Here is a 26,777-nt window from a genome sequence, read left to right on the forward strand (position 1 = left end):
TTTTTTAACAAAAAATATTCTTAAGGGGAAAAAAATGAACACAGAAGAGGGAGGAGAAGGAAAAACATATAGGCCACTGATCTTTCTTTATTTTCTCCTCCGATATGAGATTCAAGGTGGGTGAATCAGCTCTGTAGAACCAAATTCCATAACACCATCCGCTACGCGTATCCAGCACATGGTCTTGAGTCCATACTGACGGCCCTCACGAGCCCGGTAGTACTTTGAGCCCTTCAGGCAGTCCTTCCCGACCACCCAGATGGGGCTCGAAGTGCTGAAAACTTGGCTAAGGACGCTGCCAAAGATGATGTTGGACCACGATTCCATGAACTGGAAGAAGGACAAGGTCAAGGCCTTGTTATTAAATTTGTGATCTTCCACATTGTAGAACCCTTTGACAGGACTGAAAGTGCCCCATAAAGGAGAATCGGATGGCCTGTCGAACTCCCAATATATGGCATAAGTCCACCTCTCCTGGGCCTGCTCGAACTCCGCTTCCACTTGCTGTGGGAAGATTCTCTCGTTGTCGAAGACATAAAATTTAATTCTGTGCCAGCGAGTTATATTAGGCTTCTGAAAATGAGATTCAGTAAACTGTTGGTGATGTCGGGGTGACTCGATTGAAGGAGAATATGAATAGTTTGGCTGGAAGATTGAGGGTATAGAAATTTCAAATCCATGTTCACTACGTGCTGATGAATTTGGCTGAGAGTGGTTGGGTGGAAAGAATGATGGTATGGAATAAGGAGAGAAGTTTTTGGTTTGAGGAGATAGGGAGATTGAAGGAGAGTTTTCTGGTGGAAAGAATGATGGTATGGAAGGTGAGAAGTGTGGAAGTGGAAGCCTTTCGTTTGATGATGGAGTACCACCAGTCGAGGACTTGGCTGGTGGAAAGAGTGAAAAGATGGAACAAGGATTATTAGAACGTGGAATTCGTACTATTTCTGTGTCCGGAGTATCGGGTAGAGACACATCTGCTGCTGCAATGGATTCCATCAAATAATCCACAACGAAAGAGGGAAGAATAATGCCACTAAAACTCGGAGCTACCTTTAATGGAGTTTATTGCAAACTTCCTTGCATTTACTGCTTTAATTTCTATCCCCACACAAAACGCGCTGGTAGGACTTCTTAAAACTTGCTTTCACATTCCTTCATTTCAAAAATAAAACCGCGTGAGCCCACTAGAAATAAACTATTGTTTATCTGTCTTTTTTGAGAAACACATCTTCAAAATCATGTCTTGAAAGAATTTTGCAAACAGTAAGTCTAGAAATACAATAAAATTTAAAATAAATTTGACAACTCTTATCATGACAAGTTATTAAAGATGAATAATAAAGTAATATCAATGGTAATTTCATATAAAAATTCATAGTAGTCTTCTAACTCAACAGATGTGAAATTTTGTCATGAAATTGTGCATGTAACATTGTTTTTTTACAAAAGTAGTTTAATCTCATTTTGATCTTTTGATCTTAATTAATTTATCCTTAGAGTTAGCAATTTGTGTTTATGTTTCATGTCCATATCATATCGACTTATGAGTATTTAATTGTATAGGTTGACATGAATACAATATATTTATTAATCATGTCAAGAACACTTAAATGTCAAGAACACTCAATCTTATCATGGTCTGTTTATTAAAAATTTTGATGAGTCAATACAACTCGCCTAGCCTATTTAATAAATGAGTCGTATTAGCTAGGGTCAACACAACCTAACATGACTCATTTAATAAATAGGTCGTGCATTCAGGTTATAACACATTTACTTGACATAATGAACCTATTAGCAATTCTCATATTTTATACAATAAATATGCTTGATAAGAAATTTGGGATTCAATCCCTGCCTATACCAAAATTCGATTGGTGTATTGGTCTAATAATAAACAACTATCATCAGGAGCAGATGTCATAGGTTGAAACTCTCTAAAAAAAATGTTTACAACCAATTTCCAATAAATTGGTGAAAATTACATTCAATTGAACTAGTTAGACAAGGTTTAAATGGATTTCATATGCAAAATTTAAATTTTCCATGACAATCCACATCTAACATGAACTTGTTAAGCCTAAACCCCCTAACACTACCACCATAGCTATATTTGGCGATGAGACATTAAACTTTGTTTGTCTTCTTAATATGAGTTTCTCTTTAAATTGATCTATTTGAAGATAAGTACGCTCTTTGGATTGATAAAAAATAGAAGAGTCACAACAGGGCTTGTGTTTGTTGATAATTATTTCCAATTTATATCTTTTACTAAGAATAATTACCAACAAATTTAATTTGTAGACTTCTCTCTTTTATCTTGCGAATAGAAATTCTTTGTCTCACTTTCTATGTTCTATTTTATTAGAATCACAAATTTCCATGTGTACGATGTTTTTCCATTTTAGTCTTTAATTAGTGTATAAGCAAAAAAGAATACATATTAAGTTATAATTGCTGAAACATAAAGTGAAATATAAAAGGTGGGAGAAAGATTTTGATTCCTATCATGTGGGTTTGAAATCAAATATCAAACCAATCTAGCACCAGGAAACCTAGCACCACCATTGTAATAACCCAACACCACCACCGCAAAACCCAACTAAAAAAAAAAAAACCAATGAAGAAGAGGAGAGTGCGAGAATCACTGACGACAAAAGCACCTAACAAAGACAATGACAACAATCCGAAGGAGAGAGAGAGAGAGAGAGAGAGAGAGAGAGAGAGAGAGAGAGAGAGAGAGAGAGAGAGAGAGAGAGAGAGAGAGAGAGAGAGAGAGAGAGCAACAATAAAAAAAATTGACATGTATTGTTTTCTATATATATATATATATATATATATATATATATATATATATATATATAGTAATGAATAAGCTAATGGAGTGTGTTTTGGTGTTTTTTTTTTTTTTTGGCTACAAAATAATGCAAAATGCATTTTTGCATTACTCAACTGGAATGCTCTAAGTAGAAAGCCACATGTAAATGCTCAATTTTGCACTCATGATTTAACCAAGGAAGATGACTGGAGTGACCATCCATGTATCAAAAAAAAAATCATTCTTGCATTACATGCATCAATTTGTTCTTCCATTACATGCATCATGTCATTCATTACATATCATGGAAATGATCTTGAGATTCTAATGGTCGCAACGGTGTTTTCGGTTTTTAAATCGGACCATCAGATCAAAAGATATCGCATGATCAATTTTGCACGGTCCATATGCATTGTGTTTAGGAGGAATCGACCACACACAATTAATTCAAATTAATTTTGATTGGTTAAACAATTAAAATTAATTAAATCATTTTGTGATTGGTTGATAATTATTGTTTAAGATGGGAATGCATGCATAGGAATAAAATGGATGATCGGATAACAATGAAATTATATTTTAAGAGATTTATCCACAAGATAATTGTTTTTAAAAAGCCTAAATTATCCAAAAAAGAGATGAAAAATCATAGACGAGGGGACGAAAATGTGTCTAGGTACATGAACTGACTAAAAAACCCTAGAAGAGGAGTTCAAATGGCACCTGAACACGAAAGAGAGTTTGGAGTCCAAAGGCCAATTCGGCACTTTGGAGTGCCGAACGACACTCTAAAAGGGCTGAATTTTCTTTTGTTGGGCTTTGGCCCAACAACCTTCAGGTAATGATAATGCATACCATTTTCGACCTTTTCACAAAAGGATGCGTCCAGATTCAAACCCTAATCGTCCGTTCCTATTTTTTAGAGTCCTCTGACCTTTATAAATAAAGGCTAAACCTCATAATTCAGTACTTTTTTGCTACGCTCTGAGAGGCATACTTTTTAGGCTCTCAAATCACCCATAGTTTCTGATCCCTTCTCTGAGTGTTGCTGCTTAAATTAGGGTTTTTAGGTTTCAAAGAGAATTGAACAAATTTCTTTGAACCCTAAAACACCCTTTCAAGAATAAAGAGTGTTCATGCAAGAGGTTGTTTCTTAACCATTTTTCTTATTATGCGATGATGCATGTCATATCTCTTTCTTTTTCAAATAGTCATTATATGAATTGTTGATTGTTGTTGTTTTTTTATGTGATTGTTATAATCTCTTTCTTGAATGTCAATAATTTGCATGTAAATAGTTCCTTTTATTAAAATAGAACAGATCTACATCTTTTCTAGATGTAAATCTGAAATTTTCTCAACATAAAAACGGATCTACATCTATTCTGGATGTAGATCTATGTTTTTCTCAACATAAAAATAGATCTACATCTAGAAAAGATGTAGATCTCAGTTTTTATCAATATAAATATAGATTTGCATCTTTCTAAGTGTAGATCTGAATTTTTCTCAAACAAAAGAGATTTGAATCTTTAGGAGATGCAAATCTAAATTTTTCTCAAATCAAAACTGATTTGTATCATTCTTAATATACAAATCTGATTTTTTTTCTTTTTTTTTATGCATGCAAATTGTTGAAATAAAGAAAGAGATCATGTACTACTATGTTTGTGTTTGTTTTAATTCATAATTGCATAAATTCATATTATGAGTGAAACTCTCTTCTTAAATAACCGTTTCCATTCTTTTTTAAAAAAAACATATAAAAAATAGATCTGATTTTTTCTCATTAAAAATCATTTTTTTTAAGTTCTCAAAAAACAGATCTAATCTTTTGCAAATAAAAAAAAAAAAAATTTTTTTTTAAAAACCATTTTTTTTATCATCACAAAACTGATCTGAATTTTTATCTCCAAAAACCACCCTTTTTATATACTACAAAACAGATCTGGTATTTTGACAAATCAAAATCATTTTTATTTTATTAACTAAACCAGATCTGATTCTTTTCAAAAGAAGAGACTTCATTCATAAATAAATTTGTGATTTTATGTTTATGTTTCACATGTTCAACATATCATTCATGTCATGCATAAAACGATACATTAGTCACAAGACTCTAGAAGACCAGACTCTGTCTTGGCGGAATGGGTGCCTAACACCTTCCCATTCCGTAACCTAGCCTCTAAATTTAGATTTTTGGTTAAATAGATCTAGCTTTATCTTTGTTTATGTTTTGGGTAGATTGTAACTAGAACAAAAGGCCATGTATATTTGGTAGATTGTAACTAGGACCCAAAGCCATGTAAAGTTCAAATTCTCAAATTTGTATTTTTTTTATTCAATCAATGAAATGAAGCAATTCAGTCATGTATTTTTTATTTAGTTTTTCTTATTTTTTCTACATAAAAAAAATAAGTAACAACTCCACACCATTTACCCAAAAAGAGAGGTGCCCTAAAAGGTACTCGAATCTCTCTTTTTATGGATGCTCTTTTTCGAGGTCACAGTGGCGACTTCACTGGGGATGTCGAGGGCTAAGCTTCATATTATACTTAAATGACCAAATATGCACCATTATATTGCATGGTCTTGCTTGATATAGTTGTTGTTTGTTTATTAATGTTTGATGGGATGTTGTATGATATTTTGTTGTATGTATTATCTGTTAAAATGTTTTCATATCTATCATTATGTGTGCCATCCAAACAATATGTATGCACCCCTTTTCAACAATTTTGTGGTAATTGTAACCATGGATCATCAGTCTTCATTAGATTCGGGTACCTAGTGGCAAACTCACCAACTCATAGCCCAAAGTCACTAGATCATTTCCTGTTAACTGTAAAGGACAAACCATGTCGTTTGGACCAACGCAATGTTCATTACATTACAAGTTAAGAGGTGTAACATCCTAGCTATGGAAACAATGAAACAGCAAACCCACCCCACAACGTAATGACTTAGAACCTATCCCTAGGTTAGTCCCATTAAACTTGCATTGCATGCTATGTGTGTTTGTTTTGGTTGAATGGTGAATGTGGATGGGGTCTTAGCTTTGATTAACTCGATCAAGCCTATCATTAGGGGAGAATTCGGTCAAGATCTAAAGGAATGCTACAAAGAGAACATAAGTCCGACACTCAAGCCAGTAGCTCCAGTCTAAGCCCGTTACTCCCATCACCATACTGAAGCCGTCAAGCATAGAAGAAATTCCACTGCTGCAACATCACAACCCCATCTTCGACCTCCAAGACAGTTTAAGCCACAAGAAGAGTGGAACTCCCCACACCATGGCAGAGGAAGGAGATCACCCAAATCCTGAGGAACCCATAAACACCCAAGAGCTACTCAACACTATGGTAGATAGTCAGATTCAACTGAGGGAAGATGTGAACTGTATGATGCAAAAGGTTCAAAATTTGAAGCATAATCAAGAAGAGGACAAAACTGATCATGATCCACTAGCCATAGAGAATGAGAAGAAGATCACGAGAGGATGAATAAAATGGAAGAGAAAATTAGAAGATCCCGTAAGATGGAGGACCTTATGGACTACGATTCTCCCTCATTGTTCCCTAATGCAAGATTGCCACCCAAGTTCCAGATGCCAACCCTTGATAAGTTTGATGGGACCAGTTTTCCAAAGTCCCATCTGAAGATGTATACGAGGGCTATGCAGCCCCTAGGCGTGACCAAGGAACTACTCGCTCAAATGTTCCAAAGTACACTGACTAGAGCTGCTTTTAGATGGTTCCTTAACCTGGATGATGCAAGGGCAAGACGTTCGGAGGACACCTGTCGAGAGTTTCACAAGCAATACAAGTACAATACGGAAGTGGAAATCACAATAAGAGATCTCTAGACCACCAAGCAAAAGCCCAAGGGATCCTTCCCCACTTTCATTACCAAGTAGAGAGCTAAGGCCACACAGATAATGAATAGGTCGAATAAGGAAGAACAATTAGCCATGGTTGTAAAGAATTTGCTACCTGTGTATCATAAATATTTGTTTGCACAATACTTTCCCAATTTTAAAGCTCTAATTGCTACGAACCCATATTGAAGATGCTTTAAACAATGGAACCATAAAAACTGATGACCCACCAAGGTTTAAAAAGAGTGTAGGATCTAAGTCTATAGAAATTTCCAACATCTATACAAACGATCCTTATCAATTGATTGCACCTATTGCACTTATGCAAGTACCATAAGGGCCTAAACCTAGGAGAGAATTTCATGAGTTGTATATGCCCATAAGTCAAGTGTATGACAAGCTGAAAGCTAAAGGGTTACTGAAACCCTTAGACCCAAGACCAATTTCAAATCCTTTGCCTTCACAATTTGATGTTAATAAGAGATGTGTTTACCACGAAGGCCCAGGTCTTGACACTGACCATTGTTTTACCCTTTGTCATGCAATTCAAGACCTAATAGACAGCAAAGTGATTGCGCTGCCTACAAGGCCTAACATCACTAATAATCCCTTACCCAATCACAATTTTGGGAAAGGACCAAGGATTAATTGCTTGATGATTGAGAGGAGAATAAGGATGTACAGTTTTTAGACCCCTTAAACACAACTAGATTAACCTAGTTATTTAGCCAAGTGATTAACTGTAAGTGTTTACTTAGTTCATCATTGCTACTTCTTTTTTTTTACAAGTGTTTTTCTTTCCCAGAGATGACAACGAAACTCAACCAGGGGATGTATGCAAAGATGAGGGCAAAGAAGAACGAGCCCCTTTCCAACCTCGGGAAAAGGGTGGTGCATGTGGTGGAGAAAGTGGTCTCCGTCACTCCCTCTACCCTCATCACTGAGACGGTGAGGACAGCGTCCCTGGCTACCTCGATGGAAGAAATAACCCCAAGCCCAAAGAAGCTGCGTGTGGCTGACAAAGGGAAGGAGAAGGTTGACTCCCACTCATCTAGCATCTAGGATGACGCCGACCTTGCACTGACAAGGGCACAAGATGTTTTTACAACTGAGGAGCTTAAGGTCTTCTCTGGCGTGCCTTCTAAGGAGGTTGTGGGTCGTCAAATCCATAAACTTGTCCAAGTAGTGTACTTGTGCAATTTCTCCTTCTCCTTTCTCTTCTTTTGTATTATCTTGGAAATTGGATCTCCTTTTTAGATATTGGAGGAGACCATTCATATCACTTCAAAGTACCTGAACCACAAGGCGAAGGCCACTTCAGCGGGGTCCCGGGTGGTGGCTTTGGAAGCGAAAAACTCAAAGCTGAGGAAGGACCTTATTGCTGCAATGGACGAGGTCAATACCAAAAAAGAGAAAGCTAAGGTCTTGTCTGACGATTTAAGGGTGGAGAGGCAACTAACTATGGAGAAGGATGAGCAACTTCTGGCCGTGAAAGAGAAGATCAAGATGGTTGCAGCCAAGTCCATCAAGGCCTTCTAGCCATACGGAGGAGTACAACACTGTGCTCTTCAGAGTGGATCTAGAGAACTTGGATCTTGAGGAGGTGGATAGGGAAATGGTAGCTGGCAAGGCCTCCCAGTCTATAGCTCCTGAGGGTGATGCTCTAGAGAACGCTCATCTGCCTCCTCTTGCTAGTGATGATGAAGCTGGCGCTTGAACCTACTCATATTCCTGCTTCACATTTGTTTTTCTTTCTTTTTTTTGTTTTTCTGTGTGCCCAGTGTGTTTTTTTTTTTTTTTTTTTTTTGGCTTTTTGATTCTATTTTCATAATAGTATTTTTTGGGCTTTTAATTCTAATGTTGGAACAATACTAGTTGCCCGATGTTTTTGGGTTTTTAATTCTAATGTTGGAACAATACTGGTTGCCCGATGTTTTTGGGGCTTTCAATTCTATTGACTATTTCATGCTTACCTGTTTACTTTCCTGCATTGTTATGCATGATACTTTTTGTCTGTATGTGACTTCTATTTGCCTCGTTGCTTGTCCACCTTCAGCTCAGGGGGTTTGTTTGATTAGGAAATGACCTGCATTCGTCAGTAGTTTATATCCTTAGTCAATTTTTTGTGACTTATCCCTATGCGTGGGATCTTGCTATTTGGCTTTGTCAGTAACTTACATTTGTCTAGGTGGAATTTTGTTACTTAGCCCATTCTTTGTGACTTACACCCATTGAAAGGATCTTGTCATTTGGCTTCGTCAGTAACTTACATTTGTCTAGGCGAAATCTTGATACTTAGCTAATTCTTTGTGACTTACACCCATTTAAGGGATCTTCTCATTTGGCTTCATCAGTAACTTACATCCATCTAAGCAGAATCTTGTTTCTTATCCAATTCTTTGTGACTTGCACGCATTTAAGGGATCTTGTCATTTGGTTTCGTCAATAACTTACATCTGTTTAAGCGGAATCTTGTTGCTAAGCCAATTTTTTTCTTTTAGGCTTCTAGATTTGCACTCATCACATTGGTTGAATAATTCTTTTATTGCTTTATTTCAAACATGAATACAATCGTCCATTACATTTATTGATGGTATTTCTTCAAATGCTCGATATTCCATGGTTGTGGCAGTCTCCTCCCATCCAATGTTTCCAGGTGATAATTGTCTTGCCTGGAATAATGGGTAACTTTGTAGGGTCCTTCCCAGGTTGGGCCAAGCTTCCCTTGGGTCAGGTCCTTGGTAGCGGTTGTAACTTTGCACAGGACAAGATCTCCTATGTTAAGTCATCTGAGCTTCACTCTCTTGTTGTAGTACTCGGCCATTTTCTGTTGGTACTTCATCATCTTACGGGATGCTCTGTCTCTCGATTCATCCAAGCAATCCAAGTTGACTCTTAGTTTATCATCGTTGCTACCTTCATGGAAGACTTCTCATCTTATGCTTGTGATTCTCACTTCGACTAGGATTATTGCCTCAGTGCCATAGGTGAGGTTGAAAGGGGTCTCTCCTGTCAGGGTTCTTGTTGTATCCTATATGCCCACAAGACGTTGGGCAACTCTTCTAGCCATACGCCCTTTGCTTCGTCTAACCAAGCTTTAATGATCTTGAGCAATGTCAGGTTCGTCACTTCCATCTAGCCGTTGGCTTGGGGGTGACCAGGTGACGAGAATTGGTTCTTGATTCCTAACCCCGAGCGGAGGTCCCTGAAGTCTTGACTATCAAATTGTCACCCGTTGTCTGATATGATCGTCTGTGGTATCCCAAATTGGCAAACTATATTCTTCCACACGAAGTTTTGGATCTTCGCCTTCGTTATGGTGGATAGTGCTTCTGCTTCAACCCATTTTGTAAAATAGTCAATAGCGACCAGCAAAAATTTTACCTGTCTCTTATCATGGGGTAACAGGCCAACGATGTCAAGTCCCCACTGGGCAAATGGCCATGGGGAGGCTATTGGCGCCAGATTCTCTGCTGGTATGCATTGGACGATCCCAAACCTTTGGCATTTATTGCACCTCTTAACGAACTCCCTCGCATCCTTCTGCAAAGTAGGCCAGAAGTAACATGTTCTGATAACTTTGCTATCTAGGGATCTTGGGCCTGCATGTTCTCCACAAATTCCTTCATGGATCTCCTCCAGAATATACTTGGCTTCCTCCTCGTTGACGCACTTCAGGTAAGGCACGGAGAAGCCTCTTTTGTACAGGGTGTCATTAAGGATCGTGAACCTTGCTACCCTTTTTTTGAACTTCATGTCCTCTCTTTTTTCGACATTCTATGGAAGTCATCCATCCTGAAGGAAGGACAAGATTGGGGTCATCCAGTTGCTTTTGCTCTAAATTGCGAAGGTGAGGACCTCTTCAATGCTGGGACGTTTTTGGACTTCAATCTTTAGGTCTGTATTCGTCGGTCCTGCTTCTGACGATGCCTGCTTCGCTAGCTCATCAGCCCCTATATTCTGGCTTATGGGGAATTGTGTGAACTCCACCTAAATCAAACTCTTGTGTCAGAAGTTTCCTCATCCTTAGGTATTTTTGCAACCTTTCCTCCTTTGCTTCAAACTCCCTCTTTATCTGACCTATAACGAGCTTTAAATCGCTCTGGAGGAACAAGTTTTTAACTCCTAACGCCTTCCCAACCCTTAATCCCGTTAGTACTCCTTCGTACTCACCTTCATTGTTGACGGCCAGGAATGTTAGCTGAACTCTGTATTTGAGCATTTCTCCTTCAAGACTGATGATAATGACCCCTACTATACCCCTTTTTCGGGCTAACGAACCGTCAGTCTGGATCGTCCATCTTTCCGCTTTGGCTATTGCTCCCTCCTTGTTTGGGATTGTAAACTCGGTGACAAAGTCTACTAATGCCTGCACCTTAATAGTTGTCCTAGGGTAGTACTCAATGTCGAATTGGCTAAGTTCGATGGCCCACTAGATCATCCTTCTTGCAGCCTCGGGCTTGTTCATTAACTTCTTTATGGGTTGGTCCATCATCACCAAAATAGGGTTCACTTAGGAGTAGGGGTGCAGCTTGCGTGAAGCTACAATCAAAGCGAATGTGATATTCTCGATTCGTGGGTATTTGGCTTCTGTCCCTTGGAAGGCCTGACTGACATAGTAAACTAGGAGTTGTCTTCTATCCTTTTCTCAAATCAAAACTATGCTCGCAGCTGTAGCTAACACTGCTAAGTATAAATACAAGTTTTCTCCCTTCTTAGATGGGCTCAGGAGGGGTGGATTACTTAGGTAGTGCTTAAGTTCCTAAAAAGCTTTCTCACAGTCGTCTGTCTAAGCGAAGGCCTGCTTCAGCGTCTTGGAGAAGGGCATGCATTTGTCTGTGGCTTTTGAGACAAACCTAATGACGCTATTATCCTTCCTATGAGTTTCTGGACTTCTTTCACGGTCTTGGGCAACGTCATCTCTAGTATGGCTCGCACCTTCTCTGGGTTTGTTTTTATTCCTCTCTAGGACACTATGAACCCTAAGAACTTCCCTGATGCCACCCCAAAGGCGCACTTGCTAGGGTTTAACTTCATCTGATATTGCCTGAGAGTGGTGAACGTCTCTTGGAGATTGTCCAGGTGGGCAGACTCTTCTTTGCTCTTAACAAGCATGTCGTCCACGTACACTTCTATGTTTCTCTCAATCTGTTTACTGAACATTTTATTTACTAACCTCTGGTAGGTTGCTCCTGCCTTTTTTAGCCCGAAGGGCATCACCTTGTAGCAATAGAGCCCTTAGCTTGTGATAAATGCAGTTTTCTCCTATTCTTCCTCTGCCATTTTTATCTAGTTGTACCCCAAGAATGCATCCAAAAAAGTCAGGAGCTTATGTTTTGCTGTGGAATCCACTAGCTAATCTATCCTTGGCAAAGGGAAGTTGTCCTTTAGGCAGACTTATTTAAGTCTGTGAAGTCCACGCACATCCTTCATTGCCCATTTGTCTTCCTCACAAGGACGACGTTAGCCAGCCAATCCGGGTAGTAGACCTCGTGGATGAAGCATGCTGCTAATAGTTTATTTACTTCGTCCATGATTGCCTAGTTTCGTTCTAAAGCAAACACTCATTGTCTTTGCTGGACAGGCTTTTTCTTGGGGTCAACATTTAACTTGTTCTAGATGAGCTCTGTGAATATGTCTGGCATGCCTTCGTGGCTCCAAACAAAGATGTCCAGGTTCTCCTTAAGGAATTGGACTAGTTTCTTCTTCATACCTGTACTCATGGTCGTCCCTATTCTTATAGTCTTCGTTGGCTCTTTGTCTACCAGCTCCACAGTTTCCAGGGCTTCCACCTTCTCCTCTTCTTTTTCCTCGATCATCCATGTATGGTTTTCCTTTGCAGCCAACACTGCTTGGTAGCACTCCCTAGCCAATACTTGATCTCCTTTTACTTCATCTATACCATTTTCCACCTTCAGGCAATAAGTGGAGGTGGTTGCCTTCTAACGATTAAGTGTAGGCCTCCCGATGATCACATTGTATGAAGAGGGACAATCTACCACTAGGAAGTCTAAATGACAAGTCAATTGTCGCGGATAAGACCCCACTGTGACCATCAATGTCACTATGCCTTTGGAATACACCCTATCCCCATTGAAGCTGATGAAAGGGGACTCAAAAGGGCGCAGAGAGGTAGATGATGTCTACGGAGCTGCCATTGTCCATGAGGATTCTCCTGGTGTTGAACCCTTTTATCATAAGCATTATGACCAAGTAGTCATCATGTGGCTTCTTCACTCCTCTGGCGTCTTATGTCGAGAAAAACATGTCCATATCCGTCCATCTTTACTTCAAGGGTGGTGTCCTATAGATGTTGTTCACCTGCCTCTGATATGATTTCTTGAGGGATCTGAACGACTCACCTGTGGATGGCCCACTTGTGATCGTCTTTATCTCCCCGATCATACTTGGTGGCCATTGGGACGCATGGTCTTCATCCCTTGGTGAGGCTTTGCACTTGTCCTTGTCATCGTCCCAAGACCTTCTGGGCTCTCCCTTCTTTACAAACCTCTGCAACTTCCCTTTTCATATGAGTTCCTCTATCTACTCCTTCAAGTTCCTGCAATCTTCTATGTAGTGGCCGTGATCCTTGTGGAAACAACAATATTTCTTCCTATCACGTCCATTGGATAACGAATGTAACGGTCTTGGCCATTTAAAGTAGTGCTCATCTTTAATTTGCACTAGAATTTTGTCAACAGGCATAACTAAAGGAGTAAATTTTACCATCTGAGGAGCTTTATCATCTTTCCTTTTACTCTCGTCACTATTCTGACAATTTGTACGCTCCCTTTTTCGTCCTCTCCGATCGTCTTCCTTCCTTCCCTTCTCATTGGACTTTTCTACATCTTTTATCGCTGCTAGGGCATCTTCAGCGTTCATGTATTTCTGCGCCTTCAAGAGCATCTCTACCATTGTCTTTGGGGGATTCTTCGTGAGTGAGACCACGAACTCCCTAGAATTCAATCCAGCTTTAAAGGTTGTTAGCTCCACCTTGTCATCAGCTTCGTCGACCTCTAAGGTTTCTCGAGTGAAATGCTTCACGTAGGACCTCAGGGTCTCTTTTTCTCCTTGTTTGATGGTAAGTAAGTGGTCTGCTGGCCTTCTCGGGCGTTGTCACCCAACAAAGTGGCATAAGAAGGAATTGCCCAACTACTCAAAGCTATCAATGAACGATGTTGGTAACTTCGTGAACCACTCCCTCGCAGCTCCTTTGAGAGTGGTGGGGAAAGAGTGGCACAATATTTCATTAGGAGGCTATTGAAGGCCTAGGGTTGTCTTGAAAGTGTTAAGGTGATCCCAAGGGTCTTTCCGTCCGTTGAACGGTTCAAGTTAAGATACACAAAATTTTGACGGCACTGGCCATTCCAAGACAGCCACCGTGAAAGGTGAATCTGTCGTCCTGACCATCTATCCAAGCTTCGGTCTGTTTTCCCCTTAATGGCACTCCTTAGATCATCCACCTCCTTTCTCATTTCCCAAAGAAGATCCGAGCTTGGTCCTTCTAGAGTGGCAAGTCTTCAACAGTCATTCCTTCTATGACTATCTCCACTATCCTCCTGGTTGGTCCTAGACCAGTTTTCCTCTTGCTGAAACTGCAACCTTATCTCCTAGTTTTGTTTGGTAAGCTCTTCCACACTAGCTGTAAGTGTCTGGATTTGCAGGGCTAATGCTATAGAATCTTGGTTGGACTCCATTTGAATTTGGGAATTAACTGGAACTATGCTTTCGAGCCTAAGTGCGAAAATGTCGTTCCCACAGACGGCGCCAAGCTGATGATGTGAAAATCGTCAGTAGTGTAAGTTCGTCCAGATGGAGTTGAACCCTCGTCACTATACTTACATTTATAGTGTAAGGCTTTCCTCAAGTGGTCACCAGTGTGGTGCTTGCCACAACGCCTCTGATGGTAAAGTCAATATACAGAAGCTTTTGAGGAAATAAGAAAGCTTAGAATATCAGAGTTACCTATATCGATGTATTCTGGGTGTGCGTTTGTGTACCTTATCTGGTTTTGATGAGTGTATATATATATATAGCTTTAGGGTTTCTAGCCGGTGGGGCCTTAATTGTGGCTTTAGTGCTCCTTTCGTAACGCCTCAAGGCTTATTAATGTGGGTTTTGATGAGCTACCAATGGCCTTAACAGCAAATCGGTAACTATCCGAAGCATTGAAATTTCTCATTAATGGCTTGCCTTCTTTCGTCCATGCTATGGAGGGGTGGACGAAGGTATTTGGTGAGGTCATCTGGGTAAGAGGGTTTGTTAGTCTCATCAACTACTACACAAGGACTTGGCTGGTGGATAGAGTGAAAAGATGGAATTCGGATTTGAAAGAGAATTTCATACTTCTGTGTCAGGTGAACCAAGATAAGACATGTGAGCTGGGGCAATGAATTCCATCAATAATCCCAAACGCAAAAGGGATGAAAGGAACTACAGATGGATTGCACAGGAACGAGGAAAACATCGTTTATACAAAGAGAGAAAGAGTATACTTCATAGGAAACTTCCTCATAGCTACTGATCCGCAGGTTCCTCAGAAGACGGAAAGCTTGCTTGTAAGAGTTTTCAAAACTTGTTTTTTCATAAACAATTAGCCATGAGGCAAACTAGAAACTAGAAACAATCTTTCAAATAAGCCAAAAAATAATAATCTTCAGATCTTTTATGAGCCTATAGTGTCATTTTTTTTTATGTTTTCTATCTCAGTTTCTCTTATTCTAAAAATTTGGTGTGGACGCACAAAAAAAAAACCAAAATGAGAAGTGTAATGTCCCTAGTTAAAAATAAGGGTAAACTACATATTTGGTCCATATCCTTTACACCGTATTTCAATTTAATCCCTAACCTTATATTGTGACAATTTGGTCTCTAATCTTTTAATTTTGTGTCAATATAGTCCCTGTCGTTATCTCTTGGATGGAAATTGCTAGCGTGGCAAACGGTCAAAATAAAAAATTAGTTTATTGTCATATTGATTGCCACCTAGTCTAACATGTTAGAATAATCTTATATATATAAGAGAGTAATTTTTGGGATCAAAATCCCATACCCATGATAACTTCACGTTTTTCTTTTTTCTTTTTTTAAACCCAAATCAAATATTTTTTGTTTGATAAGAAAGCTTCTTGATTTCATTAAACTAGGGAAAACCTAAATGAAATCCAAAATCTCTATCTCCTTAAAATCCAAAATCCCAAACGGTGAGGACGACAACACACCTTCTCCCTTACAGCAGTGTCTTCTCCTTCAAGTAGCGTCTTCTCTATTCCAGCAGCACTAGGCCTTCTCCTCGCCGGTTTGTTTTCAACCCGTCCAAGCCATTCAAATTATATCCGTACACAAACCCACCTACTATTCTTATTCCTTGGCAAAGACTTCCTTCCTTGTACTTAAAAATTGCAGCACCTGCATTCCAAGCTATAAAAATAATAATAATAAAAAAAAAAAAATCATGTCTCCCCTGCACAGAATACCCAAAAGTTATGAAATTAAAGAAGAACCCATGAGGTCTAAAAAAACCATAAATAACACAAAGAATGAAAGAAAGATAGATACAAGTTTTGATGTACATAGCATACTTGTATATGTAGATGTGTTCTCCAAGAAAAGAAGATTTGGTTTTAAAGAAAGCATTAGACAAGTGGGTGGGTAGTCACCAAAGAGCAAAAGGTTGAAAGGATACCGGTGGTGAAAACTAGGTAGAGATGTTATGGTGTTCTAATTTAATTTAAGTATTTTTAAAATCATAATGAATACTTTAAATCTGACTTGTTATTATTTTTTGTATTTTAGTATTTTAAAAAGTTGATGTGTACTGTGTCATATCAACAATTTGTAAGATAGTTTGTGCCTTTAGCTACGTCAGCAATTTCCATCCAAGAGATAATAGAAAGGACTAAATCGACACAACACTAAAATGTTAGGGACCAAATTAACACAATTGAAAGGTTAGAGACCAAATTGAAATATGATGTAAAGAATAAGAACCAAATATGTAGTTTACATTAAAAAAAAAAGTGTGGTTGGATATTTTTGGGTGTCCTATGTGTCCCACCTACCCCCATCACTACCCACCACATCTCACACACTCACTCACTCTCTTGGTTGGCTGGCCATCTCTCTTCCTCTCATTTGTTTCTTTCTTTTCTTCTCACTTACGGTATCATTAGGATTCAATTATTTTGCTGAAATTAAAAACTGTTTATTGAAAGCATTGTAAATAAAGGTAAAAGTTAACTGAAATAATACAGCGGGACCCATGAATAATACCAGAAAGTGCAGTGGGACTCATGAATAGTAGCAAAAATAAGCTGAATAGTAAAATAAGGTGGCAAAAATAATTTTTGCCAACGGACACTTATTTGTTTGGCAAAGATTATTTTTACCAACTTATTTTACTATTCAGCTTATTTTTACTACTATTCATGGGTTCCACTACACTTTTTGGTACTATACATGAGTTTCGATGTACTATTTCAGCTAACTTTTACCTTTATCTATAGTACTTTCAGTAAAAAAAATTTCAGTTTCGGCAAAATAAGTGGAGCCCAAACATATCCTTAAACACACAGTCCTCTCCCTCACACTCTCCCACGATACCCACTCCACATTATCATTTTTCTCAAAAGATAGGGAGCTTGACTGAGAGTAGTTAGTAGTCTGGTGGAAAGACGGATGATATGGAAGGATACTTATAGCTTGTTTGGATGGATGGGGAGTAGAGGGAGGAGGAGTAAGTTAAATTACCTAGTTTGGATGTTTTTTAAAGAAGGAGGGGGAGGGGTTTGGAGGGGTTCTAACTACTTCTAACCCCTCATTTTTAATTCCCTCAAATTGGAGAGATTTGGAGGGAGTGTACAGCATAAAAATGATTGACCAAATGAATTACCAAATTTACCCTTACCATATTAACAAAATTACGAACTATGAAAAGGCTAATTATTCCCCTCTCCCTTAATTTTAAAAACATCCAAATAAGGTGGAAGATAACCATTCCCCTCTACTATCCTCCGTACTACTCTCCTTTCCTCTACTCTCCTCTCCCTCCAAACTTCCAAACATAACATTAATTAGGATAGTCATAGAAGTCTAGAATTAGCAACTAGTTAGATAATGAACTATCACTACTAGACATAGACTTGGCTGGTGGAAAGAGTGAGTAGATGGAATTCGGATTTGAAAGAGAATTTCGTAGTTCTACCTCGATGCCTCTGGTGTACCAAGATGAGACGTGAGCTAGGGCAATGGATTCCATCTAATAATCCAAAACTCAATAGGGAAGAAGGGAGTTATGGATGGATTGCACAAGAACGAGGAAAACATTATTTATATAAAGAGAGAAGGAGTAGACTTCATAGGAAACTTCTTCACAACTACTAATCCGCAGTCTCCTCCCAAGACAGAAAACTTGGTCATAAGATTTTTTGAACTTTTTTTTTCATAAACAATTGGTTGTAAGGCTAACTACAAACTTTTGCTTGACTAAGACCCGTTTGGTAACGGTGTTTAAATAATGAAAACTGTTGTTTAAATACCACTACACGTATTTTCACACATTTTTTCACCCACACATATTTCTATAAAACTTAAATAACATTAGTAGAAATTTCTTACCAAATAGGCTAACTCTTTCAAAAAGAAAATCAACCAAAAAATACATAGCATACTACTTTACATGTAGGGGTGTCAAATGGGTGGGTTTGGGGTGGTCTTAATTGGACTGGATACATAAAACTTATTTACCCATTTAACTAATTTCTTCAAACCCCAACCCAATTATTATGGGTAAACCACAATCCACCCAATTACCCAATAATCAAAATTACCAAAATGCTTCTAAAACATGAAAATTACCAAAGTAGTCTTAAAATCCTTCAAATTTATCAAAATACCTCCGAAACCTAACAAAAGACCAAACATGATCAAAAATCACTAAAAATACTAAATACCCCCCAAAATCTAAAAAATGACCAAAATATCCTTAAAACCTAAAAATTGACCAAAATACCCCCATAAACTTAAAAAATGACCGAAAAATAAAAAATAAATGACCAAAATATCCCCAAAACCTAAAAATGACCAAAATACCCCTGAAACCTAAAAAAATGACCAAAATACCCCCAAAGCCTAAAAATGACCAAAATATCCCCAAAACCTAAAAATGACCAAAATACCCCTGAAACCTAAAAAAATGACCAAAATACCCCCAAAGCCTAAAAATGACAAAAATACTCCCGAAACCTAAAAAATGACCAAAATACTCCAGAAACCTAAAAATTACTAAAATACACCCAAAATATAAAAATGACCAAAATACCCCTGAAACCTAAAAATTAACTGAAATACCACCTAAACCTAAAAAAATGACCAAAATAACCTCGAAACCTATGAAAGGCCAAAATGTATTAACCCATTGTGATATATTAATTGATTAATTAGCCAATTTTATTAATTAATCAAATCAACATGCAATGTACATGCCAGCATAAACAAATCACCAACTAAAATAAAGTGTAGCTGAAAATAAAGTTAACACTGTGATATGTTTACGAATAGGGAAAACCTTTAAGGCAAAAACCTCACTAGGTGATTTTAAGGTCACCACTCCTAAGAATTCATTATCATCACAACAAACGGTTACAAGTAAAGGAATCCCAGTGTCTTATACCAACCTATAGTTGAACCCTTACCCCAATACCCAATTGGACTTGTTCTCTAGTGACAATCTCTCCTTTTAATGCACAGCTCCCAGTATGTGACTAACCAATAGATGTGCGGATCCTAGTACGCGACTTAATCACCAACTTGAGAAGGATGTTTGCTGCAAAGTTCTTCAATTCATCACATGATAAAGATCATGAAATTGCTTGGTCACAAAACCCTACGATGTACAAACACAGCAGCTTCTTCAAGAAAGAGATGAACTAGGGCATATGTCTCTGGTTCACGATATGCTTGTGAAGAACTTTTGCATTAATGTGCATCAGCTGTGACGGCCCTTAAAACAACCCTTATATATGTTTAGGGTTGTGAGAAAAGAAGGCCCAAACATCTATTCACGGATTGGAATGAAATCAGAACTGAAAATCTGATTTTTCATAATTCTCAATAGATACCCTATTTGTCGAGCAGCTATCAAGCATCGGGCTTCAGCAGCTTATTAAACCTCGATAAATGCTAGCTATTGAGCTTTAAAAATCAGCACTTCATTACTTTATTCTTGGACAAACTTGTATGGCTTTAATGCTTAAACTTGAAACTTTGTTCCTTGAAGCATTAAACACATCCTAGATCTATCAAAATACAAGTAAAGTGTGTTTTGTCAAAAAATTAGCCAATACATGATGACATATGTTCCTAACATGAATCACATATGTCCCAACAACTTAAACCCCCTAAAACTATAAAATGACCAAAATACTCCTTAAACCTAAAAAATAAGCAAAATACTCCTAAAACCAGAAAAATCACCAAAATACCCTCAAACCTATAAAATGATGAAAACACCCCTAAACCTTTAAAAAGACCAAAATACACCAAAAACCTCTAAACTGACCAAAAATAACCCGAAACATCTAAAATTACCAAAAATAACCTGAAACCTCTAAAACAACCAAAATACCCCTCAAAATATCTAAAATCACCAAAATACCACTAATCCTATCAAATGAACAAAATACACCCGAAGCCTCTAAAATTATCAAAATAGAGGCTTGGCGTAATGTTCAAGGGTATTTCCATCAATTAAAGGTTCTAAGAGTATTTCAGTCATTTTATATTTCAAGGGAATGTTACTAATTTTTTAGGTTTTGGCGGTGTTTCGTTAATTTTTATATTTTGGGGTTATTTTAGTAATTTTCTAGGTTTGGAGGTCTTTCAATCATTTTTCACGTTTTGGGGATATTTTGGTCATTTTTTAGGTTTAGGGGGTATTTTGGTCATTTTTAGGGGAGATTTTGGTTATTTTTTAGGTTTAGGGTGTATTTTTATCATATTATAAGTCTAAGGGGAATTTTTTTTCATTTTATAAGCTTCAGGGTATTTTGGTCATTTTTTAGATTTCAGGGATATTTTAATCATTTTTTAGGTTTAGGGGTTATTTTGGTCATTTTTTAGGTTTTAGGGGTATTTTGGTCATTTTTTAGGTTTCAGAGGAATTTAGTTAATTTTTAGGTTTCGAGGGTATTTCAATAATTTTTTTAGGTTTAAGGGGGTATTTTGGTCAATTTTTAGGTTTTTGGGGGTAATTTGGTCATTTTCTAGATTTAGGGGGTATTTTGGTCATTTTTTTAGGTTTAGGGGGGTATTTTGGTCATTTTTTTAGGTTTAGGGGGTACTTTTGTCAATTTTTAGATTTTTGGATTATTTTGGTCATTTTTTGGGCTTTAGGAGTATTTCGGTTATTTTCTAGGTTTAGGGAGTATTTTGGTAATTTTTAGGTTTCGAGAGTATTTCGATCATTTTTTAGGTTTAGGGGGTATTTTGGTCAATTTTTTGGTTTTGGGGTTATATCAGTCATTTTTTAGGTTTTGGGGGTATTTTGGTAATTTTTAGGCTTAGGGAGTATTTTGGTCATTTTTTAGGTTTTAGAGGTATTTCGGTCATTTTTCAAGTTTAGAGGGTATTTTGGTCTTTTTAAGGTTTAGGGGGTATTTCAATCATTTTTAGGTTTAGGGGGTACTTTGATCATTTTTTAGGTTTAAGGGGTATTTTAGTAATTTTTAGTGGTTTTGGGGTATTTTAGAGTTGGGTGATTTGTAGAAATGATACTTGAATCATAATTGGGTCTAATTGGATACTTAGTGGGTTTGGGTTGATTTTGCCACCCCTATTTATGTGCAAGTTAGATTTAGAAATTATTTTGTAAAATATCTCTAAACCTTATCCAACTACATTCAAACATCATTTTTGTTAAAAATTCAAAAAATAATGTTTTTGTGCTTGTAAGAAAATGAAGAACAAGAGAGTAAAGTTGCAAGAGATATATACAAGTACAGGTTTTTAACATGAAAATCCTCTATTTTTGAAGAGGGGGAAAATTACGAGCACAAGCCAATCAAATATTCCATTATTTTTTGAAAATAGTGACAATGGGGTATAATGTTACAATGGAGAAAGAGAGAAGAAATAATGAAGATAAAAGAGAAAGAAGAGGTGGGAAGAAGGCTTCCATCGTAGTGTCAGAGTGAGAGAGCTTTTCAGTCATCCTCCTCCTTTTTCTTCCTTGAGTCCTTCATTCTTTAATAGTGGTGGAAGTGAGCATGTGTCACTTTCATAATGGGAAAGGTGTTGCCTTTCCATTGGAGAAGAACAATGTAGAGTCTTGACAAAATGGGACCACATGCATTTGGTGCTTCTTTGATAGACTTTTTCGAGAAGCTCGACCTCTATTGTAATATAGCCAAAACCTTTAGCATAAAGTTAGGATTTGTTGCTACAGCTGTAATAGTCCTTAACTAATTTTGCCATTACTTTTACCCACTGTCTTGGACGAGTGGACAATAACTAATGGCTACATGTTTTCTCTTCTATACATATCTTTTTGTCCTTCTTTTCTTATTATTCTGCTATTCCTTGAACATGTGGTGATGGCGGATTACTAGCTATGAAGCAAATCCAGTATGCCCCACTTTTGGACTTGGTGTCTATACAATGGCTGGACTATTTTTTTTTTTTTAAATGTATAATTAAGCCAGTGGATCGGTCTATAGCGTGATGACAATTTTTCAATCCATTATCGGACTCAATCTGCTATTTTTGGGCTCTAACTCATCCAACCCAAACCACATAACTTAATAAACTGCACAAATTGGGTGGTTGGCTACAGGTGAGGTGGGTATTTTGCAAACCCCTACCTACTGCCCCATAGTTTGCTCTGAAGTCAACACGGTAACTACTAAGTTTGTAGATGCTAAATCTATTTATGTCAAATTGAATATAGAATAAAAGATATATACAAAAGAGAGGTGAGGTGGCTAAGATTTCTAATCTAGAGTATACATACGCTACCAAGTACCAACCTAATATTAAAATTACAAGTTGCCCCTTTTTTTAAAAAAATCCTTGTATACAAAATTTGTTAGATTAACCATTGAAATGAAAGATGCTAGTAAAACTTGAATACAAAATTCTACCTAAAAATTTTGCATCTAAAAAGATAAAAAGCGTGGGAAAGTATAATTCACTTTGTATTGTCATCAAATCAAGAGATTCAAGACATTGATATAAAGAGAAAATTAGAAAATCGTAACATAAACGACAAATATGCAATTCAAACTCAAATTATCATTTACTTCTGTATGCAATCCCACTATAAACTAGATTTCATTGTAATGTATTTTCAAGAAAGGTGTATGAGAAAATATAGCGCTAGGAACTCTTGTCTTATAGATGTGAGCAGACAAGTCAAACCACGTAATTTCATGTGCTCTCTCACTCTTTTTTTTTTTTTTTTGCTTTTATATTCTTTAAAATATTTTTCTATTTCTCCCTAATTTTAACAAGAGGAATAGATTTTAATTTTAAATAATTGATAATATAGAAAATTAAACAATTAATTTATTATTCACATTATATCTTTTTTTTATATATACAAGATAGAATTTATATATGTGTGTAAAGCTTCCTCTTGGAAACTTAAACTCTAACCCTTATCTACCACACCCCACAAGCATTTATTCTTGTGGAGTGACCATCGCACCAAGGTGCACGATGGTTTATTCCAAGGAAGTCAATACTGTACTAGAGGCCGTACCGGTTTGGTCACCGGTACGATATATTTCAGATACCGGTATACCATTTCGGGTTTACCGCTATTATATATATACACACACACACACACACCAAAATCTCTAAAACCATGTTTATAAGTATATAATATTTCACTTATATTATAGTAAATATAAAAGTTTATCATAAAACATTACCTCAATTCAGAACAAATTATTCATAGTTTTAGACTTTAGTATCAATTAAAAAAAAAACACAATATAAAAAATAGAAAGCATAGTTGTTTATTGCATACTAAGAAGAGAAATAATACTAATAAGTTCATGTAAATAAGTTACCATTATGCCTTTACAAAAATTCAAAAATTACAAAACTAAAATAAAATAAATTTTTTTTTTTGTACCGGCCAATACGTCCGGTACCAACCGGTATTGCCCGAAAATGGCCGGTATGGCCAGTACGGCCGGTATTTTTTCCTGTACAAAATAAAAGTGTACCAGTACCGATGCACTAGCCGATACGGTATGTACCGGCCGGTATCGGTACGGTATCAACCACCCTGGTTTATTCACATTATATCTAACTTATAATGCTATCAACTTAGACTTTAAAATTTAAATCTTACTGAGCCAAACCTGTCCTGAAGAAACTTTGATGACGTGCTTGTATTCCTCTCACAATCTGATGGTTTTGGTGGCATCCACGTGCGGGAACCGTCTCAAGCCGAATCTCACAAACCATTTATTTGTATCAAACGAATCAATTAGCTTTGTTAAGCCAAATTCCATGACACCATGCAATACGCGCATCCAAGACCATGGTTTTGAAACCCAAACAGCACCGTACGGTCCAATCGGATTAACCGGGAACCGCTTCTTAAAACGGTTCTTTAATCACAAAAAACTAGAAATTATATTTTTTCTGTGAACCTCTCAAACCGCGGTCAATCCGCACGATTTTCTGAATTGGACATAGGTTTCTGGTTTCCTCAAAAAATTTCTTTGTGAAAAGCAGTTTTAGGTTGGCCGAATATGTTCTTTAAGGAAGAACGAGTGAGATAGGAATAGAAAGAGGGAGAGTGAGTAAAGGATGAAGCTGTGAAAGAGAGTCTTACCTTCAGATCTGTTATAATTTGCTTGAGAACTGAGGAAGATCGAAGAAGAGAGACTGAGAAGTACTAGGGAGAGAAAGACACAAAATTTCAAATCTGAGAAGTAGGTGCTGGAAAGAATAGTAAACAGACTGCTTGAGGAAAAGAAGAAAAAAAAGATAAGATTCACATCTTCTATGTCTCAATCGCTCTCTCTCTCTCTCTCTCTCTGCGTTTTTGCAGATGCTGTGTATCTGCATTTTTGCCTTTGGAGTCTTCTTCAATTCTTTGAGGATGATGGACTGGCGTACTGCCTTGCTTTACTCTCAACCACAGAAGGCTTGCTTGATTGTACCCACTTATGCTTGCTGTCAAGCACTTCTTAATTTTATGGGAACTTGATTTGTATTAAACCCATTTTTCATTCACAGACAAACCAATGTCTGCCCACTTACTCTTGTATTTTTTTTTTTTTAATTTACAAATGGTTGACTATTCAAACTGGCATAAGAGAGAAAATATTAGATTGTAATATGCTTAGAATTTAATATATTTTATTTGCATAATTATGTTTGCTTAGAATTTAATTTTTTTATTTACATTATGAAACTTATGATGTAAAAAAAAATATTTGAAATATAGTTCTTTATATTTACTTGGATTATTTTAGTTAAAATTTCAATTTTCACTAATTTAATATATTTTTAAATAATTACTAAATTAATTATGACGTCATCACAGTTCAACCTTGGTTGAATCTCAGTCCGACCTTAAAAACCTTGAACATTTCTCTTCTTTAGTTCTTTGAACGGTCCGGGTTTGAAATCCATGTCCAAGACATGGTCTTGAGTCCAACCTTTTGACCCTGGCGGGCTCGGTAAGAGTCAATCAAGGCTCCTTTGTAACATACCGAGTCACACTCTAGAGTGCCGAAAACTTGATGTATTACGCTAGCGGGCCATGATTTCCTAAGCAGGAACAGACAATATTGCTTTCAAAATGTTGATCTTCCGCATTGTAGAACCCTTTTGTTACACTAAAAGTATTGTGTGACAAAGAAGGAGAGTACGGCCAGCCTAACTCCCAATAGATAGCGTAGGTCCACCCCTCATGGCAAGCCTGATCGAACTCTCCCTCGACCACTCATGGTACCTCGATTCTTTTGTTGTGGTACATAAATTTAGATTCAATTGAGAGCTAGCAAATTTCATCAGGCCCTTGAAAATGATTATCAATAAACTGATTTTGGTGATGGGTTGATTCATCAATTGAAGAAGAATGGGAATGGCTTGGCTGGAAGATTAAGGAGGGTACGGAATGAACAAAGTTTCTCTCCAAACTAGTTTGGAGAGAAACTCTTCAAACTTCTCATATATTTCTTTTTTGGGTGTGAATTTTGAAAATCTAACTATTGAATTTCATGTTCGTTATGTTTTTAACATACATATCAAATTTCGTTCAAATTGGATATTATTTACTATTTGATCAATTAACTTATTTTTTATATACAACTTTAGATTACAAAAATTTGAAATTATAACATTTATTTGATGACATAGCAATTGATCTTTGATTTTCTTGAAATTTTGTAAGCATTAAGGATGTAATAAAAACATGCTAACGGTTAGATTTTCAAACTAATTTGGAGGGTTTCTCTCCAAACTAATTTGGAGAGAAACTTTTTTCAATGATGGTATGTAATAAGGAGACAAGTGTTGAGTTTCAGCAGCCGAAGGTAGGGAGCTTGACCAAGAGTATTCTGGGGGAAATAAGGATGATATGGAAGGAAGAAGTTTAGAATTAGCGACTGATTAGATAATGAACTATCACTGCCACACAGAGACTTGGCTGGTGGAAAGAGTGAAAAGATGGAATTCAGATTATTAGAAAGAGAATTGTGTACTTTTGTGTCTGGTGTACCAGGATGAGACATGTGAGCTGGGGCAATGAATTCTATCAAATAATCCAAAATGCAAAAGGGAAGAATAATGTGACTAAAACTAGGGCGGGAGGGGATTGATTGCACAGAAACGAGGACAGCATCATTTATACAAAGAGAGGAGTGGACTTCATTGTTTTTTCATAAACAATTAGCCGGCTAACTACAAACTCTACTTGTTTGATGGACTCTTTCAAGAAACAAATCAGCCAAAAAAATAATCTCCAAATCTGTTGTGAGCCTATATAGTTTATGTTTTCTATTTCAGTTTCTCTTATTCACACGGTAATTCGAGTGATTCCTAAGATCTTATAATATTTAT

The sequence above is a fragment of the Castanea sativa genome, chromosome 7 (assembly GCF_040712315.1).
Source record: "Castanea sativa cultivar Marrone di Chiusa Pesio chromosome 7, ASM4071231v1".
NCBI lineage: Eukaryota > Viridiplantae > Streptophyta > Magnoliopsida > Fagales > Fagaceae > Castanea > Castanea sativa.